Source organism: Rhincodon typus, chromosome 2, assembly GCF_021869965.1.
Source record: "Rhincodon typus isolate 14 chromosome 2, sRhiTyp1.1, whole genome shotgun sequence".
NCBI lineage: Eukaryota > Metazoa > Chordata > Chondrichthyes > Orectolobiformes > Rhincodontidae > Rhincodon > Rhincodon typus.
This window is the reverse complement of record NC_063333.1, coordinates 30,898,460-30,916,863: the sequence shown is the minus strand read 5'-3', so window position 1 is coordinate 30,916,863 and position 18,404 is coordinate 30,898,460. Positions and strand designations below refer to the sequence as shown.

The window sequence follows — 18,404 nt, the reverse complement described above, 5'->3', positions numbered from 1 at the left end:
AAGCATTTCTGTGTGTTTAAGGAAAATATGGTTTCAAGCAGAGTACAAATCACAGTCTTAGAACATGTCTTCTCTTTTAAAGAGACTCAAAACAACTTGGGAATTCTACTCTCTTGGAGGGATTCTGACAGTTTGTCCTGCACACTTCTTCCAACACAGGAAGAAATTCGCCATGCAGTACTTTAACTGGTGAGGAGGGAATCATCGTTGAACTTCAAAACTGACAAGAATTCATAGAACTGTGATGGAACAGAAGGCGGCCATTTAGCCCACTGTACATGCATTGGCTCTATTATCTAGTGCTAATCTCCTGGCCCTCTCCCCAAATCCCTACACACCATTGCTATCCAAAATAAACCATTCAATGCCCTCTTGATTACCTCAATTGAATCTGCCTCCAACACATTTCCAGGCAGCGCATTTCATACACTAACAACTCACTGTGTGAAAGTCTTTTCTCACATCACCCATCCTTCACTTGCACATCATTTCGATCAGATGCCCTCTTGTTCTGGATTCTTTTAAAAGCAGAAACAGCTTCAGCTGATCTAGTCTGTCTGGCAGACTCATAATTTTGAAAACCTCAATCAGATGTCCTCTCAGCCACCTTCTCTCCAAGGCAGTACAGTCCCAATTTCTTCAATTTATCCTCATAGCTGAAGCTTTTCATACATGAAGCCAGTGTTGTAAGTTGCTTCTGCACTCTCTCTCTTGCACATGGAAATCATTCAAGAATCAGAGGGAAGGGAACACAGGTGAAATGTTTGAATCCTTGCTGAGTTTCTTCAGCAAAAATGGGCAATGGACACTGGGTCCAAAACAGTCCATATCAAGAGACAAACTACTTACTCAGCATTTTTCTCCAAAAATACACTTTCAGAAAATTTGTAAAGTTCATGCAAAATTAAAGACAAAATTAATCAGTTTCTTTCAATTGGCACTCAAATTCCTAAATACATTTATAATTTCAGGGTATATCTATAACTTGTATTTATATTTCATGTCATTACATTTCATTTGATTACTACACCCAAGGGTTCTACATGGATCACAGCTCCTTGGTGTAAAATGCAATAGTAGTGGCCTTTCCCCGTAGAGCCTTTACTGTGACTGCCCTAAGCCTTAGAATGTCCCTCACACATAATCCTGCACTGTGGGAATGACCGCTTACAACAGTCATTCATAGAAAGCAACAAGCAAGTTACCAGCAGACTAAACAGCATCTTTCACAGTTATTGATCCTTTAGTAGTTAACGTTTGTCTCAGTGTATGTCTCTGGGATCAGCCTGAACACCGGAGTCCTCTGTTAAGGGGTGCATGCCATGAATTGAGAAAAACTATTACATTTCTTTGCAAGCCTACTTTTAAAAAATGCATTCCATAGGAGGTAGGAGATGGTCTACTCTACAGCAAAGCAGTCTTGAAGATAGCAGCAAAGGTAGTAAAACTTTGGATTTGAAGGAAGGATCTGACCAGAAGATTGTTTCTCATCATCAGCTACACCTTTCTGCTTGTTTGGAAGCTCCGAGGATGTTTACTAGGATGTCCATTAGATTTCTGCAACATGCTGTTAAGTCTTTCGTTCTCAAACAATAAAATGCTGCAGTATACTAACCAACAAGCTTCCATGATCCTATAAAGAACTGAACCCACAGTGTTGGAATCACTCTGCATTGCAAACCAAACATGCAGTCAACCGAGTTAATCAACTTCCTAATACTAACTAGTACACGTACTCAAAAGGTCAAAAAACTGTTTGGTTTCATAAATTAGTCATTAAGTCCAAAGCCTGAAGTTGGGCAACTGGGGAAGGGATAGGAAGAAAATAATGAAAGTGGTTAGCTTTTAGAGAGAGGATCGAGTACGTGGACTTTTAAAGCTGGCAGCTCAGTTTAGAAGGTTGCAAACTGGATGAATGAAATTCATATGTTAATGCATCAGGAGAATACGGTATTAAAAAAAAAGCAAGGAAATGATCATCAACTTAAACTACAAAAAATCTTCACTTAACAGTGACTCACTTAACATTGGTTTGTTTTAAATTCATTAATATAGTGTAACAATTTAACATTTAATGTTACTTGCCAGACTCTGTTCTGAGTTATGCACACTCACATGGACTTTCTACCCCAGCCCCCAGAGCTTCTGCTCTCACCCTCAGTTCCCACCCTTCTGCTCAACTTGGCCTCCCATCCATTCTTTCTTTCTTGATTTCAATATTTTACTACAGACGGGTTGCACATTTTAGAAAAAAAGTCCAAGAATCTTTCCTTCCATATGTTTTCGTTTGACTCCTTCACAGTCCATGATCCCAGCTAAGGGTGTTAGAACAAGGTGCCCAACAGATGGGAAGTCCCTCAGTCATTTGCTATCTTTCAAGCTCCTTTACTTGAATGTTGAATTTAGAGCTAATGAACAGGGCACCTGTTCAGTCTGTCTGTGACAATGGCAACTATATTCCCATCTCTGTAGGCATCAATAATCTCAAATTCTCCAATGTAGCCACGCTTCATCATTACAGCCAGGAATCTCAAAATCATTTTGGAGCATGGCCAGATGAGAACCTGGCGTTTTCCAAGTTTCTCTGCAGTGCTGATGCTGGTAAAGGTATCAATAAGAACATTCTTGCGCACCATGATGCTGCTTGGTCAATATTAGGCCGTGCGGTTCTTTTCCTGACTGTTGAATTCCTGAACTCACACAGAAGTCTTGGACTCTATCTAATCAGAGGATGTTGGTGATCTGAACCACAAATATAAAAAGTGCTGGAGAGGCAGCATCCATGGAGAGAGAGCTCTGATGAAGAGTCATCTAGACTAGTTTGCTCTCTCTCCATGGATGCTGCCTGACATGTTGCGATTTCCAACATTTTTTTGTTTTCAGTTATAACAATCAGTGTTTTTCCAGAACAGTAGAGGAGTAGGGACACACAAACTCCGGGCAGTCATCACACAGACCCCCTGTGAGCCTATGTCTCTCCCATCAAAATACACAGAGGAGCTGAAATTTGTTGAAAGCCACTCAAGTTACAAGCACCATAGAATGCTCTGCATAAAATATATACTGTAAATATAACCAGTACTTATAAGTGCAGTAATAAACTAGCACAGCATTCAATCCTAAATTTTAAAATTCCATTTAGCTTTACAAAGGTTGCAGAGCTTTGATGAACACCTGCCTTAATGTCAAATCCAGCAATCATAGGATTAGTGTAGTCAGCTCATTTTGATCAGCCTGATCATGATGGCCTGAATGGCCTCCTTCTATATGTAAATATCTAGGAGTTTATTACATAAATGGAGAATTAGATTAGGATTTTGTATGTTTAGCTAAGGTTCATAATTGCATGTGAAATATTTTCTGCACATCTTTCTCCGCTAGTCTTGTGATGTCATTGTCACATTTGGAAAATTAGAAACAAAAACAGAAGTTGCTGGAAAAGCTCAGCAGGTCTAGCAGCATCTGTGAAGAAATATCAGAGTTAACGTTTCAAGTCCAGTGACCCTTCCTCAGAGAATTAGAATTAATTTGGGGCACTTGTATAAAGGTATGAAATCATGGCTATACAGTCACTCTTGCTTTTTGTGCAAAATTAGAGCCTACATTTCCACTGTCTGCACATAGGTGCAGTGATGTAAGTAGAATTCATTGCTGGACTGTTAATCCATAGACCCAGATAATGTTCTGGGGACCCAGGTTCAAATCCTGCCACGGCAGATGGTGGAATTTGAATCAAATAAATATCTGGAATTAAGAGTCTAATGATGACCACGAATCCATTGTCGATTGTTGGAAAAACCCATCTGGTTCACTAATGTCTTTTAGGGAAGGAAACTGCCATCCTTACCTGGTCTGGCCTATATGCAACTCCAGACCCACAGCAATGTGATTGACTCCTAACTGCCCTCTAGGCAATTAGGGGTGGGCAATAAATCCTGCCTGGCCAGCGATGCCCTCATCACAAGTGAAAAAAAAATCAGATATGTGACAGACAGAACCCAGTTACCATTATTCCATCTCACTACATATTGACACTTCAATGCACATTTTCTCTTTGATTCAAAGAAACAAAAAGATTACTTTAATAAAAGCAAAATACTGTGGATGGGGGAGGCCATGGCCTAGTGGAGTTATTGCTGGACTGTTAATCCAGAGACCCAGGTAATGTTCTGGGGACCTGGGTTCAAATCCTGCCATGGCAGATGGTGGAATTTGAATTCAACAGAATCTAATGATGGCCATAAATCCATTGTCAATTATTGGGAAAAACACATCTGGTTCACTAACGTTCCTTAGGGAAGGAAACTACCATCCTTACGTGGTCTGGCTTACATGTGACTCCAGACCCATGGCAATGTGGTTGACTTTTAACTGCTCACTGGGCAATTAGAGATGGGCAATAAATGCTGCCTAATCAGCGATGCTGACATCCCATGAATGAATTAAATTGTTGAAAATCTGAAATGAAAATGGAAAATGCTAGAGACACTCAGTAGGTCTGGTAGTATATGTAAGATAGAAACAGAGTTCATGTCAACCAAGAGTCAGAGTCAACCAAGATTTTTTTTACGATTGAGAACCAGTACAAATGATAGGACATAACTTATAGCAATAGTTTGGCAATTGCTTGAGAGGTTGGACACAGAGTAAGGCTATGTTATATGTTCTATTAGTAGAATGAAATAAATGGCATTCCACAGAACCATTCTAGGTCCTCAGTATTTTACTGTATATGCTAAGTGATGTACAGATGAGTTACATATTGATTTTCATCTAACTGACTGGTGGAACAGGTTTGAGATACTGAATCACTTTCTTTGCATAAGAGAAAATGAGATGTAATATTTAAATTAAATATTAAATTGATAGAGGGGGATGATCTGTTTTCCTTTGGAGGTGAAGGAGTTTTTTTTCAAGGGCACTTCACTTGCTAGAAGAATGTTACTCTGAGGATTTACTGGAACAATTTTTATCCCTTGAAGAAAAAAAAACAGAGACCTTTCTTTGCCACTAGGTGGCACATGTATACAGACAGCCAGGAATTTCGTTACATTTTCTGTACAGCAAAAAAAGTGTCCGAGTTTGAAATTACATGTAAATCTGGAACTGAACATTTTTATATTTAAAAAGAGACAGACCAAAGACCTATAAATAACAAAGAAAATATGTTGTTAAAACCTGCATCATGATAATCAATACCAAGTATATCTTGGGCCACAAACTCACATCTTTGTTTTCTCACTAAAGTTCCTGATCTCTCAATACAAGGTGTTGTTTGTTTTAATAGGATGTGAGTGTCACTGGTAAGGCCAGTATCTCTAATCATCCCTGACTGCCCAAGATGATGATTAGCTACTTTCATCAACTGCTACAGTCTGTCCGGTATAGGTACACCCACAGGTCTGCTAGGGAGATCTAGAAATGTTGCCCCAGCAACACTCAAAGAACAGCGATATTGTTTCAAGTTAGGATGGTGTGTGGCTTGGAGAAGAACATTTGGGTGATGGTTTTTGGATGCATCTCCTGCCCTCATGCTTCTGGATAGGACAGGTCAAATGTTCAGGAAGTACTGTTGAAGGAGCCTTGGAAAGTTGCTGTGGTGCAATTTGTAGATGGAACAAAATGCTGCCACTATGGATAGATGGAGGACGGAAATCAACATTTAAACTGGTGATTGGAATACTGACGGGGTTAGTGTCAAGCTTCTGCTGAGAAATGTCAGAGCTGCACTCATCCAGGCAGTGCAGATTATTCTATCTCACTGCTGACCGGTGCTTCGTAGATGGTAGAGAGGCATTGAATAGTCGAGACGGGAGCTACTCACTGCTGAATTCCTAGCTTCTGACCCATCTTGTACCTCCAGTACTTGTGGGGAAAGGACACCCCTCTCCACCCCATGATGCTGATGATAGGATTCAGTGATAATAATGTCACTGAACTTCAAGGGAAGATGCTTAGATTCTCCTGCTGAAGATGGTCAATATCTGTACTTGTGTGGCAAGATCTTATTTATTACTTTACAGCTCAAGCCTGCATGTTGTCCAGATCTCACTGTATATGGACATGGACTGAGGAACTGCAAATGATACTAACCAGATGTGTACATCATCTTGATTGGCACTTCAGTGCAGTGCTGTGGGAATGTTCCCCTACTTAAGGTGCGATATTTTGGATGAGACATTACTCTGAAGCTACCTGCTCCCCAGTCTTTCCGAGTTTATGTCAAAAAAAGCCATGGCTCCAAACAGTATGGGAATTCTCCCAACATTTATCCTTCATCAACATTATTAAAAGCAGCTTATCTGGACATTTATTTGTTACAACCAAGTTAGGAGGGTTGAAGTGATACCTTTCCATGTTCCAAATGTTCACTACAAAATTTGAATTTAAAATGGGAGGTGATTATGCTAGTTTATATCAGACTATACATAGCTCAGTATTAGCAACAAGTCAGCCAGTTTCTTAAACAAGTTAATAACTAATTTCTTGCAAACAAAACTTAATCAAGCAAAGATGTAAAAAATAACCAAATGTTTAAACAATGTGCAAATACATATAGACACCCCTCTTTAAAATTCACACACACAAGCACCTAGCTTGAGAAAAACAAACTCTGCAGCGTATTACCTTAAGAGTAATTTTGACAAGTAACAGTTAGAAGAATTATTCACAGATTGTCCAAATGTGGGTCTCTGGAGAAAATTGCATTTTACAGTTGGCACTGGGGTGTCTTCCTGAGTCAGTTATGGCTGACTGAAGTTATATTTCAGGAGACGGTGACATAAGGTTTTAATTTACCTTTTAGAATGGAAAACTTTGCCACAAATAGAGAATTCCTATGTAAAACTTTGATGAGAATAGATTCAGAGAAAAGACAGAACAAAGTTATCTTAAGCTTATTTAAATCCAATATCTATTTCCACCCAAAAACTGGATCACGTACTAAAACTAAAGCAGATTGAGAGTCTCCATTCAAAGCAATTTGTTCCTTGCACATGCAACAGTGCTGCTGCTGTAGCCATCGTCTTTTTCAAAATATACATGTCCCATTATATTGTAAATTAGTATTTTAGACAACACACTGCATCACTGTCTATGGGATCATGATGTGCACAAGCTAGCTCCTACATAAAACAATGACCATAGCTTGAAAGTACTGCTGTTAAAACAGCTTCCAGCCTGAAAAGATGTGTACATGCAGTTTTTCTCCCCATCTTCCCAAAGGGTATGTTTCCATGCTGAATGAATATACGGTTCTTTCATTATTCTTTAATAATTTAGTTTGACAGGTAAAACCTAAAGCAACATCTCATGGTGTTGATCCAAAAATGAGTAGGTTGGAAGAAATCACAAGACAAAATCAACAACTGAAATAAACTGAAGGTGGTGGTCAACTCTATTCTTCCCACTGTATGTTCCAAAGTAATTTAGAGAATCAAATACTGGATCTGAGATGTGCGACCTAGAATCATAAAATTATTGCAGCGCAGGAAGAGACTACCATCTGGTCCATCATATCCATGTTGGGTTCCTGCAAAAGCAACTCAGCTAGTCACACTCCCCTGGACTTTTTCCATACAGATTTGCTTTCTTCAAATGCTTAACCAATTCTCTTTTGAAAGCCATTACGAAGCTTCTTACACCACTTTCTCAGCCGGTCCTAATCACTCGCTGCATAAGATGATTTGCATGTTGCTGTAGGGTCTTTTGTCAAACACCTTACGGTCACTGTCAACACCTTTGGTTGCTGTCCTCTAGCTCTCGATCCCTCACCAATCAGAAAATTCCTTTCTTTATGTTCTTCCTAGACCCCTTATAACTTTAATCTACTCATTCAAATCACCCCGCAACTTTCTCTTCTCGAAGTAGAATAATCCCATTTTTTTCATTGCACTCTTTCTAAAATCTTCATATTCATCTGAAAGTATGGAGTCCAGAAATGGGCAAAATATGGAGACTGAACCAATGATATTTCAGTACATACAAAAAATAATTGTTCTTTATCTGTATACTATTTCCAGTTCAGTTCTTATGAACAAATGAATTAGGTGCAGGAGTAGGCCACTTGGTCCCTCATGCCTGCTCTGCTATTCAACAAGATCATGGCTGATTTTAGCTGCACTTCCACTTTCCTGCCCATCCCTGATAACCTTTGTCTCTCTTGTTGATCATGAATCGACATATCTGTTTTAAAAATATTCAATCACCCTGCCTCCACTGCTCACTGGGGAAGAGTTCTATAGATTCATGATCCTCAGACAAAAAAAAAAATCATTAGTCTTTAATCAATTCTACAAAAACAAAGAAAAAACAAATCACAAAAATCACAGTATTCGCAAGCTGGCTATAATTTCTAACACTTTTCTTAGGGGTAACCTAGGAGCATAAATCTGAAACATTAAAGCAAAAGTATCCTCCATAGAAAAGTAAAGACACCCTAAAGCTGTTAGAAGTAGCATCAGTTCTCACTTCAAGGCTTGAATAATAAGTTTGTTCATATTTTAACTGTATAAATTATTTTTAAGCACCTATTTTTTTCTTTCAAATGTTATTTTTCAAAGTCCCTCATCAAAATGATGGATCTGCCTGGTTCTCTGAATAACTCTTTAGTAAAAACCGTAGCTAGGATGACTCAGAAATAATGATTATCTGAAAATTTCCTCCAAGCCATTGCAGCCATCTTGGCTTTCTTGACCTTCCACACTTTGCATCCTAGAAACAACTCAAACGTCCAGAGTATTTCATAACAGGAGTTCTCTTCTCATATTATGCTCCGACAGGCCTTGGGATACAGCTACGTTCTAAATATCATGGATGCGGACTGCACAGGAAAGGGTGTTGAAAGCCAGGAAACACCTGTTGGCTTACACATCTCCTAGCTCAACAATGGAGATTTTAAGCATAACTGACTGACCGGACACACAGATGCCCAATAAGGAAATTTTATAGGTCAAGAATGCAGCTAATCCCAGGCTGTTTGTGCACATCTCTTTATTGCAAGTAGTACAGTAATAATGAAAGAATAGCTCCAGAGTTTATACTTCTGTCAAAATATTAGCAAGCGTATAGACCAAAAGAAATACCACACTTTGTGATCAGATAATCTTTAGACTAGCATCAGAAATTCGATAACATAAATGAGAGTTTATCAAAGCACTTCATCTACTCCAATAAATCAGTGACCACAAAATTTGAATAGTAAAATGTTTGAAAAATATAAACTAAAAAAGAAAATAAAATCATAAAACAAAAGATAAAGAGATAAAAGCAATAAGTAAATTATTACAATTAATATGTAAAAAGGCTGCAATAATGCAAATACATTGAAAAGTAAGATTAAGGAGAATCACAAGACATTTTATACATATATTCAGAGGAAGAGAGTAGCTAGGGGCAGAGTAGGTCCACTCAAGCATAAAGTAGGGAATTTATGCATTATGCCAGAGGAAGTACAATCTTAAGACCAAACTACTTCAAGAAGACCACGATTATCCCAGTGCCAAAGAACAATCATGCAGCGTGCCTCAATGGCTACCGCCCAGTGGCTCTGATCTCCATAATTATGAAGTGCTTTGACATGTTAGTCATTGCTCACATCTCCCTGGCCCTACACTCAACCCTAGAACATCTGAATAACAAGGATACCTACGTCAGGCTCCTATTTACTGACTATAATTCCACCTTCAACACCATAATTCCAAACAACCTATCTCTAAACTCCCAGACCTAGGTCTTGGTTCCCGTCTCGTAACTGGATCCTTGATTTCCTGACCCTTAGACCACAAACAGTGAGAATAGGCATCAAGATCTCCTCCACCATAATCCTCAACACCAGTGCTCAGCAAGGCAGCACACTAAGCCCTCTGCTATACTCCTTACACAGGCCCACCATACTACTAATAGACTTTCAACTGTGTGGCCATATTCTGTCCCGACTCCATTTATAAGTTTGCTGACCACATCACCATCATAGGTTGGATCTCAAACTACAATGAGACAGAATACAGAAATTTAGTACATAGCAACATGGTGCCACAACAATCTCTTGGTTAATGCCAAACAAAGGAGCTGGTCATTGACTTCAGAAAGCGGAGTGGTGGGCATGGCCCTGTCTGCATCAATGGTCGTGAGGTGGAGATGGTTGAGAAAGTCAAGCTCCTGGGAGGGACGATCACCAACCACCTGGCCTGGTCCACCCAAGTCGAAGCAACGGTCAAGAAAGCACAACAAATCTCTACTTCCTCAGGAGGCTAAAAATACTCAGCATGTCCCCAATGATTCTTAACGATTTTTATAGATGTACCATAGAAAGCATCCTATCTGGATGCATCACAGTATGGTTTGGCAACTACTCTTCCCAAGACAGCAAGAAACTACACCGTGATCACACAAACCAGCCTTCCATCCACTGACTCCATCTATACTTCCTGCCGCCTTGGGAAAGCAACCAAAATAATCAAAGACATCTCCCACCCTAGTTATACTCTCTTCCGTCGGGCAGAAGATAAAGGTTTGGATACACATATGAGTAGATTCAAGAACAGCTTCTTTCCCATTGTTATCAGACTTTGGAATGGACCTCCCAAATGTTAATTCTGATCTTTTTCCCTCTGCACCTTCTCTGCGGCTGTAACACTGTATTCTGCTACTCTGCTGCACTCTATTTGGTACAATCTGCTCATATAGCATGCAAAACAACACTTTTCAGCGTATCATGGTGCATGTGACAAGAATAAATTAATCAGGAAGTCAATGAGGTCTTTGCACTGGTGTTCACCAAGGAGAAGGGCATATATGATGGCAAGATTAGAGAGGGATATGTTGATATTCTAGGACACGCTGGTGTTAAGGAGGTCGTGGTCTTGTGTGTTTTGAAAAACATTAAGCTTGTATATCCCCAAGGCCTGATGGGATCAATCCCAGGATACTGAAGAAGACAAGGGAGGAGTTTACTGAGGCCTTGACAGAGATCTTTGAATCTTCTCTAGCCACAGGTGAGGTCTCAGAAGATTGGAGATTATCCAATGCTGTTCCTTTGTTTAAGAAATGCAATCGGGATAATCCACGAAATTATAGATCAGTGAGTCTTACGTCAGTGGAGGGAAATTACTGGAGAAGATTTTTAGGGACAGGATTTACTTGCATTTGGAAAAGAACGGACTTATTAGGGATAGTCAGCGTGGCTTTGTGTGGGGGAGTCTTGCCTCAAATTTAACTGAATTTTTTAAGGAAGTGTTATCTACATGGACTTTGCTAAAACATTTGACAAGATTCCTCAAGGTAGGCTTGTCCAGAAGATTAAGTTACATGGGATCCGTGGTGAGTTGGTAAATTGGATACAAAATTGGCTTGGTCATGGAAAACAAAGGGTAGTTATGGAGGGATATTTTTCTGACTAGAATGTGTGACCAGTAGTTTCTGCAAGAATCCGTGCTAGGCACTCTTTTTGTAATGTATAAATAAATGATTTGGAATGAAAATGTTGGAGATCCGATGAGTAAGAAAATTGGTGGAGTTGTGGATCTTAAGGAAGGTTATCAAAGGATACATCAGGATATAGACCAGTTGGAAGATTCGGCGGAGAAATGGTAGATGGAGTTTAATCCAGCCAAATGTGAGGTGATGCATTTTAGGGGGTCAAATCCACGAGGAAAGTTTCCAGTAAAGGGCAGGACCCTTGCAGGTACTGATACATAGAGACAGCTTGGGGTGCAAATCCATAGCTACCTGAAAGTGGTAACACAGGTGGATAAGGTGGTGCTTGGCATGCTCGCCTTTATCAGTCAGGGCTCAGTATAAAAGGTGGCAAATCATGTTGCAGCTGTATAAAACCTTAGTTAGGCCACATTTAGACAATTGTGTGCAGTTCTGTTCGCCACAGTTTTGGAAGAGCATTGAGGCTTTGGAGAGGGTGTGAAGGAGGTTTACCAGGATATTGCCTGGATTGGCGTATATTAGCTATAAAGGAGAGGTTGGACAAACTTCAACTGTTTTTGCTAGAGCTTTGGAGGCTAAGGGGTGACGTAACAGAAGTACATAAAATTATGAGAGGCATGGATAGGTTGGATATTTGGAGTCTTTTTCCCAGGGTGGAAATATTAAATACTAGGGGACATAAGTTTAAAGTGAGAGGGGGAAAGTTTAAAAATTATATATGAGGCAAGTCCTTTATGTAGAAGGTGGTAGATGTCTGGAATGCACTGCTGGGGAGGTGATAAAAGAAAATACGATAGCAACATTGAAGAGGCATTTAGGCAGACAAATGAACAGGCAGGAAATAGAGGGATAGGAATCATGTGCAAGCAAGTGGAATCTGTTTACTTGGAGTATATAGTGTGAAGTATAGTGGGACTATCTCCTTAAGGAAATTTTATTTGGTTCAGTTGGGAATTTGAATTGAGATTTAAATGGTACTTTATTAAAGCACCACATTTCTACTGCAAAGGAAACCTTTTGTTTGCTTTTTCCAGTGAACCAAAAAGAAATAGATTTACAACGAAACTGGAAAGGCATTAATTGCCTATCACTACCAGCTTTGAACTGAGTGACTTGCAAAGCCACTGCACAGGGCAATTAAGAGTCTACCACAATGCTGTGGGTCTGGAGTAACATGTAGGCCAAACCATGCAAGGGCTGCAGATCTTCTTTCCGAAAGGACAGATGGACTTTTATAACAAATCGGCAATGGTTACATGGTCACCCATTAGGCTCGTTTTCAATTCTAAATTTTTAATGAACTCATTTCACTATCTGCCATGCCACAATTTGAAGCTATAGCACCTGAATATCAGCTTGGGTGCTGGATTACCAGTCCATTAAAATTATGACTATCCCATCATAGTCCCACAACAGCTGTTAAATAGTTTGGCAGCAAAGTTTCCTTTCACATTTGCTTTATGCATTTAAGTGACAAATTACATTATTTCCAAGGACTTCACTACAAATAACAGCAAAATAATTCAGTACGTCTGCAATTGGCAGAATGCATTCTTGCTCCTTTATGAGTAGCATTTAACATTAATTTTAATGACTTTTGTTTAAAATAAGCCGCATTTCAGTAATAATAGCAGTGTTGCTGCTATAGTGTTTCTGCAGAATTACGGCTACAATTTAAAAAAAAATTAAAATAATTACATAATTGCTCCTTAGAACCCTGTAGCTTTGCACTACAAAGGAAGAAGTGCCATATGGCAAGATGACTCTTCTACTAGATCTGTAACAGTTGTTGTGATCAAGACAGTCTGTTTACTATTCTCTTTCCATCTTTGATTTCCTTCCAGCATTTGCAAAAACATAGCAAAATACACTGTTGACAATAAACCAAGAACAGGTTTATGACAAAGGTTGGGAGCAGAAAACAATAAAATAGGCCAAATAGAATATGGGCACAAAGAAGGCGGCGAAGACAAAGGCGGCAGGCAGAAAGCACAAGAAAAGTTCAGTCGATGGCATAAGTGGAGCCCAAAAATCTTCAACAAATGTACTTTCAGTAAAAAGACAGTAAACAAATGATGAGATTCATTACAGTCAAAACATAAAATCTTGTGGAGGTTGAGGGCATTCATCAGGCTCTGAAATGAGTGCTTTACATCAGTCTTCATAAAGAAAAAGAATGACATTAATATTATGGTCACTGGAGTATGGGTGACAAGACACATTGTATAGGGAACAACAAGACAGAAGAAAGCTTTAAATAATGACAACCTATTTAATAGTTAACAACTCATCCTGTCAAGGTTTAATGCTACATAGATCGACGAAGGAAATTAGAATTGAGTTTGCAGTAAGTCTGGCCACAATACTTTAAATCTCTTTGGATACCAGAGTACTAGAAACTGGAGGATTGATTTTTTTCTTCCATATACAATTAAGGCAAGAAGGATAAACTCATGAGCCGCAAGCAATTTCAACTAGCCACTAGAGTCAAAGACAGAATTAATGACGGCAGCGACAAGTGATGTGTCAAGTTTACAGCATGTGAGAGCTCCTGCACACTAGTGCGTTCCAGGGCAAACACATCTGCAGTAAGTGTGTGCAGTTCGAGGAGCTTTTCCTCAGTGTCACTGAGCTTGAGGCTGAGCTGTAGATTCTGACAGAGCAACAATTGGTAAGCTTCGCACTGTCCGAAGTAAGACAGCACGTGTGAGTGTATAGTTGAGGGATTCGGGACGCAAAATGGGAAGAGGTGCTTTTTTGCTTCTTTCTTGGTTCATAGTTTTTAAGGTCTTTTTGACAGGATAAAATTGAAGCCCAGGATCGGAGCCCTAGCACAAAATAGAGTGACATCACAGGATAACCATAAGATCATTGGTTGGTAACAACTGTTACTTTGACAGTCTATTATAAATTAGTTTCAGATTGAAGGCAAAAAGGGAGAAATATTTATGAATTACAAACTAAAAGATGACCAGGAAACAAAAAAGAACAAATTAAGAACTAAGTAAATAAAACGGAGATGCAGGCCCAGGAAATGTGTTGTACCTGCATAATATGGGATCTGGTGAACCCTATTATGGCTCACAGCAACTACATCTGTAACAAGTATTGGTTGCTTGAAGAAATCTGTCTCAGAGTTGACGAGCTGGAGAATGAGCTTCAAACACTGCGATACATCAGTGAGGGGGACGAGTTACCTGGATGCTGTGCTTCAGGGGGCAGTTACCCATTAGATTAATTCCTCAAATTTGGTAAGTAGTCAGGCACTAGAGGGTGTGACTACAAGTGAGGCAGGTAGAGGAATCCAGGAAGTAGAGGTGAAGGAGCCTCAGCCGTTGACCAACAGATTTGAGATTCTTGTTCCCTCTGTGACTGAGAGTGGGGTATGTAGGGAGGATGAACAAATTGATCACAGCACGGTGATACAGGGAGCCATTCAAGAGAGGGGAGAAAAGAAAAATGGGAGTTGTAATCGGGGATAGTAGAATCAGGGAAATTGACTTTGTTCTCTATGGCCAGGATTGAGATCCCTGAAGGCCCAGTTGCCACCTGGCGCCCAGGTTCAGGATATCTCATCTGGGCTGCAAACGAACTTGGGAGTGTGAGGGGAAGTTCAGTTGTCATGGTTCACGTGGGTACCAATGACTCAGGTAGAAAGAGGAAAGAGAGTCTGAGAGCATATGAGCAGCTAAGAGCTAAATTAAGAAGTACATCCAAAAAAGGTAGTAATGTCCAGATTACTACCAGAGCAACAAGCTAATTGGCACAGGATCAACAAGGTGAAAGAGGAAAATGCATGGCTCAAAGATTGGTGTTGGAAAAATGGATTCAAATTCATGGGATATTGGCAGCAGTACTGAGTAAGGCTTTCTGTCTTAATACAGGAAGCATTCAGAATAAGGTAGATGAACTGTTGGCACAAATTGAGGTCCCAAGGACTTTAAACTGGTTAAGAGCGGGAAGGCTTAGGCAAGGATATTAAAGTTTCCAGAACAAGTAACAGGAGAGTATGAAAAGGGTCAGTAATCTAACTTCAGGCACAGTAGATAAAGGGGCATCTATGAGAAGGGGCAGGGTCAACACAGACTTAGTGTGCTGTATTTAAATGCGTGCAGTATACAAAACATGGCAAATGAGTTTGTAGCACAGTTTGAAATTGGCGAATGTAGTGCCGTGGACATCACAGAGACATGGTTGCAAGGAGATCAGGGCTGGGAACTAAACATCCAAGCATTCATATCCTATTGAAAGGACAGGAAGATGGGCAGAGAGAGAATGGGGTTGCCTTGTTAGTAAGAAATTAAATGAAATCAATAGCAACAAGAGATAGAAGGTCAGAAGGCACAGAATCTGTTTGGGTAGAGTTGAGGAATCACAAAGTCAAAAAGACCCTGATGGGACTCGTATACTGGCCTCTGGATAGTCAAGGTGTGGGGAAGAAAATAAATCAGGAGATAGAAAAAGGGTGTAAGAAAGGCACTATTCCAATAATCATGAGGGAACTTCCAATAAGCACATGGATTGGAATATCAAGTTGGTAGCAGATCTCTGATACATTAAAAGGGGTGTATGGGTGAGGCCCACACTGAACCCGCTAACATCCATTTAACCATACAAAAATACTAGCAAACCTAGATGCCTTATTCACCTACCTACATGCAGAATAGCTTCCTGCATTAAGCGCTCATGAAGAGACAAGCAAGGCTACACCAACTTAGCTCTACATGATGTCGATTTAGGAAACATTCTTCCCATAAAGCCACATTGCCATTGGCTAAGACCAGAAAAGCTGCCCAAGGTTTGGGAGAAGATGAATTACATGTTAGTACCAATTAATAGAGCATTGCAGTAGCAGCAACTGGAGCCCTCCAGCTGTGCTCATGCCCAAGTGGATGGATCCACAATACTCAGTGATGACAATCAAAAAGGTAGCTCAGTGATTAGAGCTGACTCCTACCCGATATGCTATCTTTGAAGTCTTCTAGACAGGGTTAAAAATATAGCCTACATTACCAAAAAGAGTTACTCGAAAGATAAAGGCAGGTTCCCTTGACTGCCCAAGCGAAGGAAATTTCCACCGTCAAACTCCAGATACGTTATATCAATGTCAAGTCATGTCATGTGGATTCTGAAATACCCTAAACATTTTTTCATAGGCTGATGAACCAGATACTAGCATGCCTTTCTTAATTGTGTAGCATACCTAGAAGACCCCCTCGTACATTGACACCTGGGAAACATACTGGGCAACTGAAACCCACTTCCAGAAGAGACAGTAGGCTGACCTGGTGCGCAATCTTGGAAACAAGCTTATTGAGGCTCAAATGATATCATCAGGAAATGTAGTGGGTCAAGGACAATTACTGCCCTGGGCTGCAAAGGTATGAGCAGTAGCACAGTTACCTATCTGTACAACAAATCAGGAAGTCATGAGGTTCTTGGGGATGTGAGGATTATACACAATGTTCATTCAAAAACTCAACACAGTAGCTGGCCTATTACAGAAAAGGTAGTACGGACTGAGAAATGCCAAACCGTTTTTGAAAAGCTGAAGACCATTTTTATAATGAAAAGCATTCAGCCTGGAGCTCGGTGACTAGTGGTGTTCCGCAGGGATCTGTTCTGGGACCTCTGCTCTTTGTGATCTTTATAAATGAGTTGGATGTGGAACTGAAAGGGTGGGTTAATAAAGACAGAAAGAACTGTGGATGCTGCAAATCAGGAACAAAAACAAAGTTGTTGGAAAAGCTCAGCAGGTGTGACAGCATCTGAGAAGGAAAAAACAGTTAACGTTTCGGGTCCGGTGACCTTTCCTCAGAACTGAGTTAGTAAGTTTGCCGATAAACATGAAGGTTGGAGGAGTTGTAGACAGCATGGAGGGCTGCTGTAGATTGCAACAGGATATTGACAGGATGCAGAGCTGGGCAAAGAAATGGCAGATGGAATTCAACCCAGAAAAGTGTGAAGTGATTCATTTTGGAAGGTCAAATTTGAATGCAGAATACAGGGTTAACAGCAGGATTCTTAGTAGTATGGAGGAACAGAGGGATCTTGAGGTCCACATCCATAGATCCCTCAAAGTTGCCACCCAAGTTGATAGGGTTGTAAAGAAGGCGTATGATGTGTTGGCTTTCATTGAGTTTAAGAGGCGCGAGGTTTTGCTGCAGGTCTATGAAACTCTGGTTAGACCACACTTGGAATATTGTGTTCAGTTCTGGTGACTTCATTACAGGAAGGATGTGGAAGCTGTAGAGTGGGTGCAGAGGAGATTTACCAGGATGCTGCCTGGACTGGAGGGCAGGACTTATGAGGAAAGGTTGACGGAGCTAGGGCTTTTTCATTGGAGTGAAGAAGGATGAGAGGTGACTTGATAGAGGTGTAAAAGATGATGAGAGGCCTAGACAGAGTGGATAGCCAGAGGCTTTTTCCCAGGGCAGAAATGACTATTACAAGGGGGCATAATTTTAAGGTGATTGGAGGAAGGTTATAGGGGAGATGTCAGAGGTAGGTTCTTTACACAGAGTGGTGGGCGTGCAGAATGCGCTGCCGGCAGTGGTAGTGGGTTCAGATAATTTAGAGACTTTTAAGCGACTCTTGAATAGGCACATGGAGGATAGTAAAACATAGGGTATGCAGGGTAGATTGATCTTAGTAGGCACAACATCGTGGGCCGAAGGGCCTGTACTGTGCTGTGCTGTACTGTTCTACGTTCTATGAGTGCGTCTGCAGGATTAAACAAGCATTTGGCATAACCATTGATGTAAATGACATAGAGGAGGAGCTGTCCTCCTTCAGGAAGGCAAATCAGATGAGAGACCAATGGGTACTCCTCTAAGAAACTAAGGCAGCATCAGAAATAGTACTCCACAATAGAGAAGAAAGCAATTGGTTATTACTGGCTTTCGAACACTTTGAGATATACATCACAAATCTATACTGAATACAATATGTTAAAGTGTTGTGGAAAA

General features: G+C 40.3%; 1 protein-coding gene and 1 pseudogene across 6 annotated transcripts in view; both read right to left on the bottom strand.

Moving 5' to 3' along the window:
• Positions 1-18,404, bottom strand: part of LOC109937219 (rho GTPase-activating protein 12-like) — a 200,182-nt gene that overhangs the window by 86,140 nt on the left and 95,638 nt on the right. The gene's annotated exons all lie outside the window — the stretch shown is intronic.
• Positions 2,245-2,636, bottom strand: LOC109919265 (annotated as a pseudogene).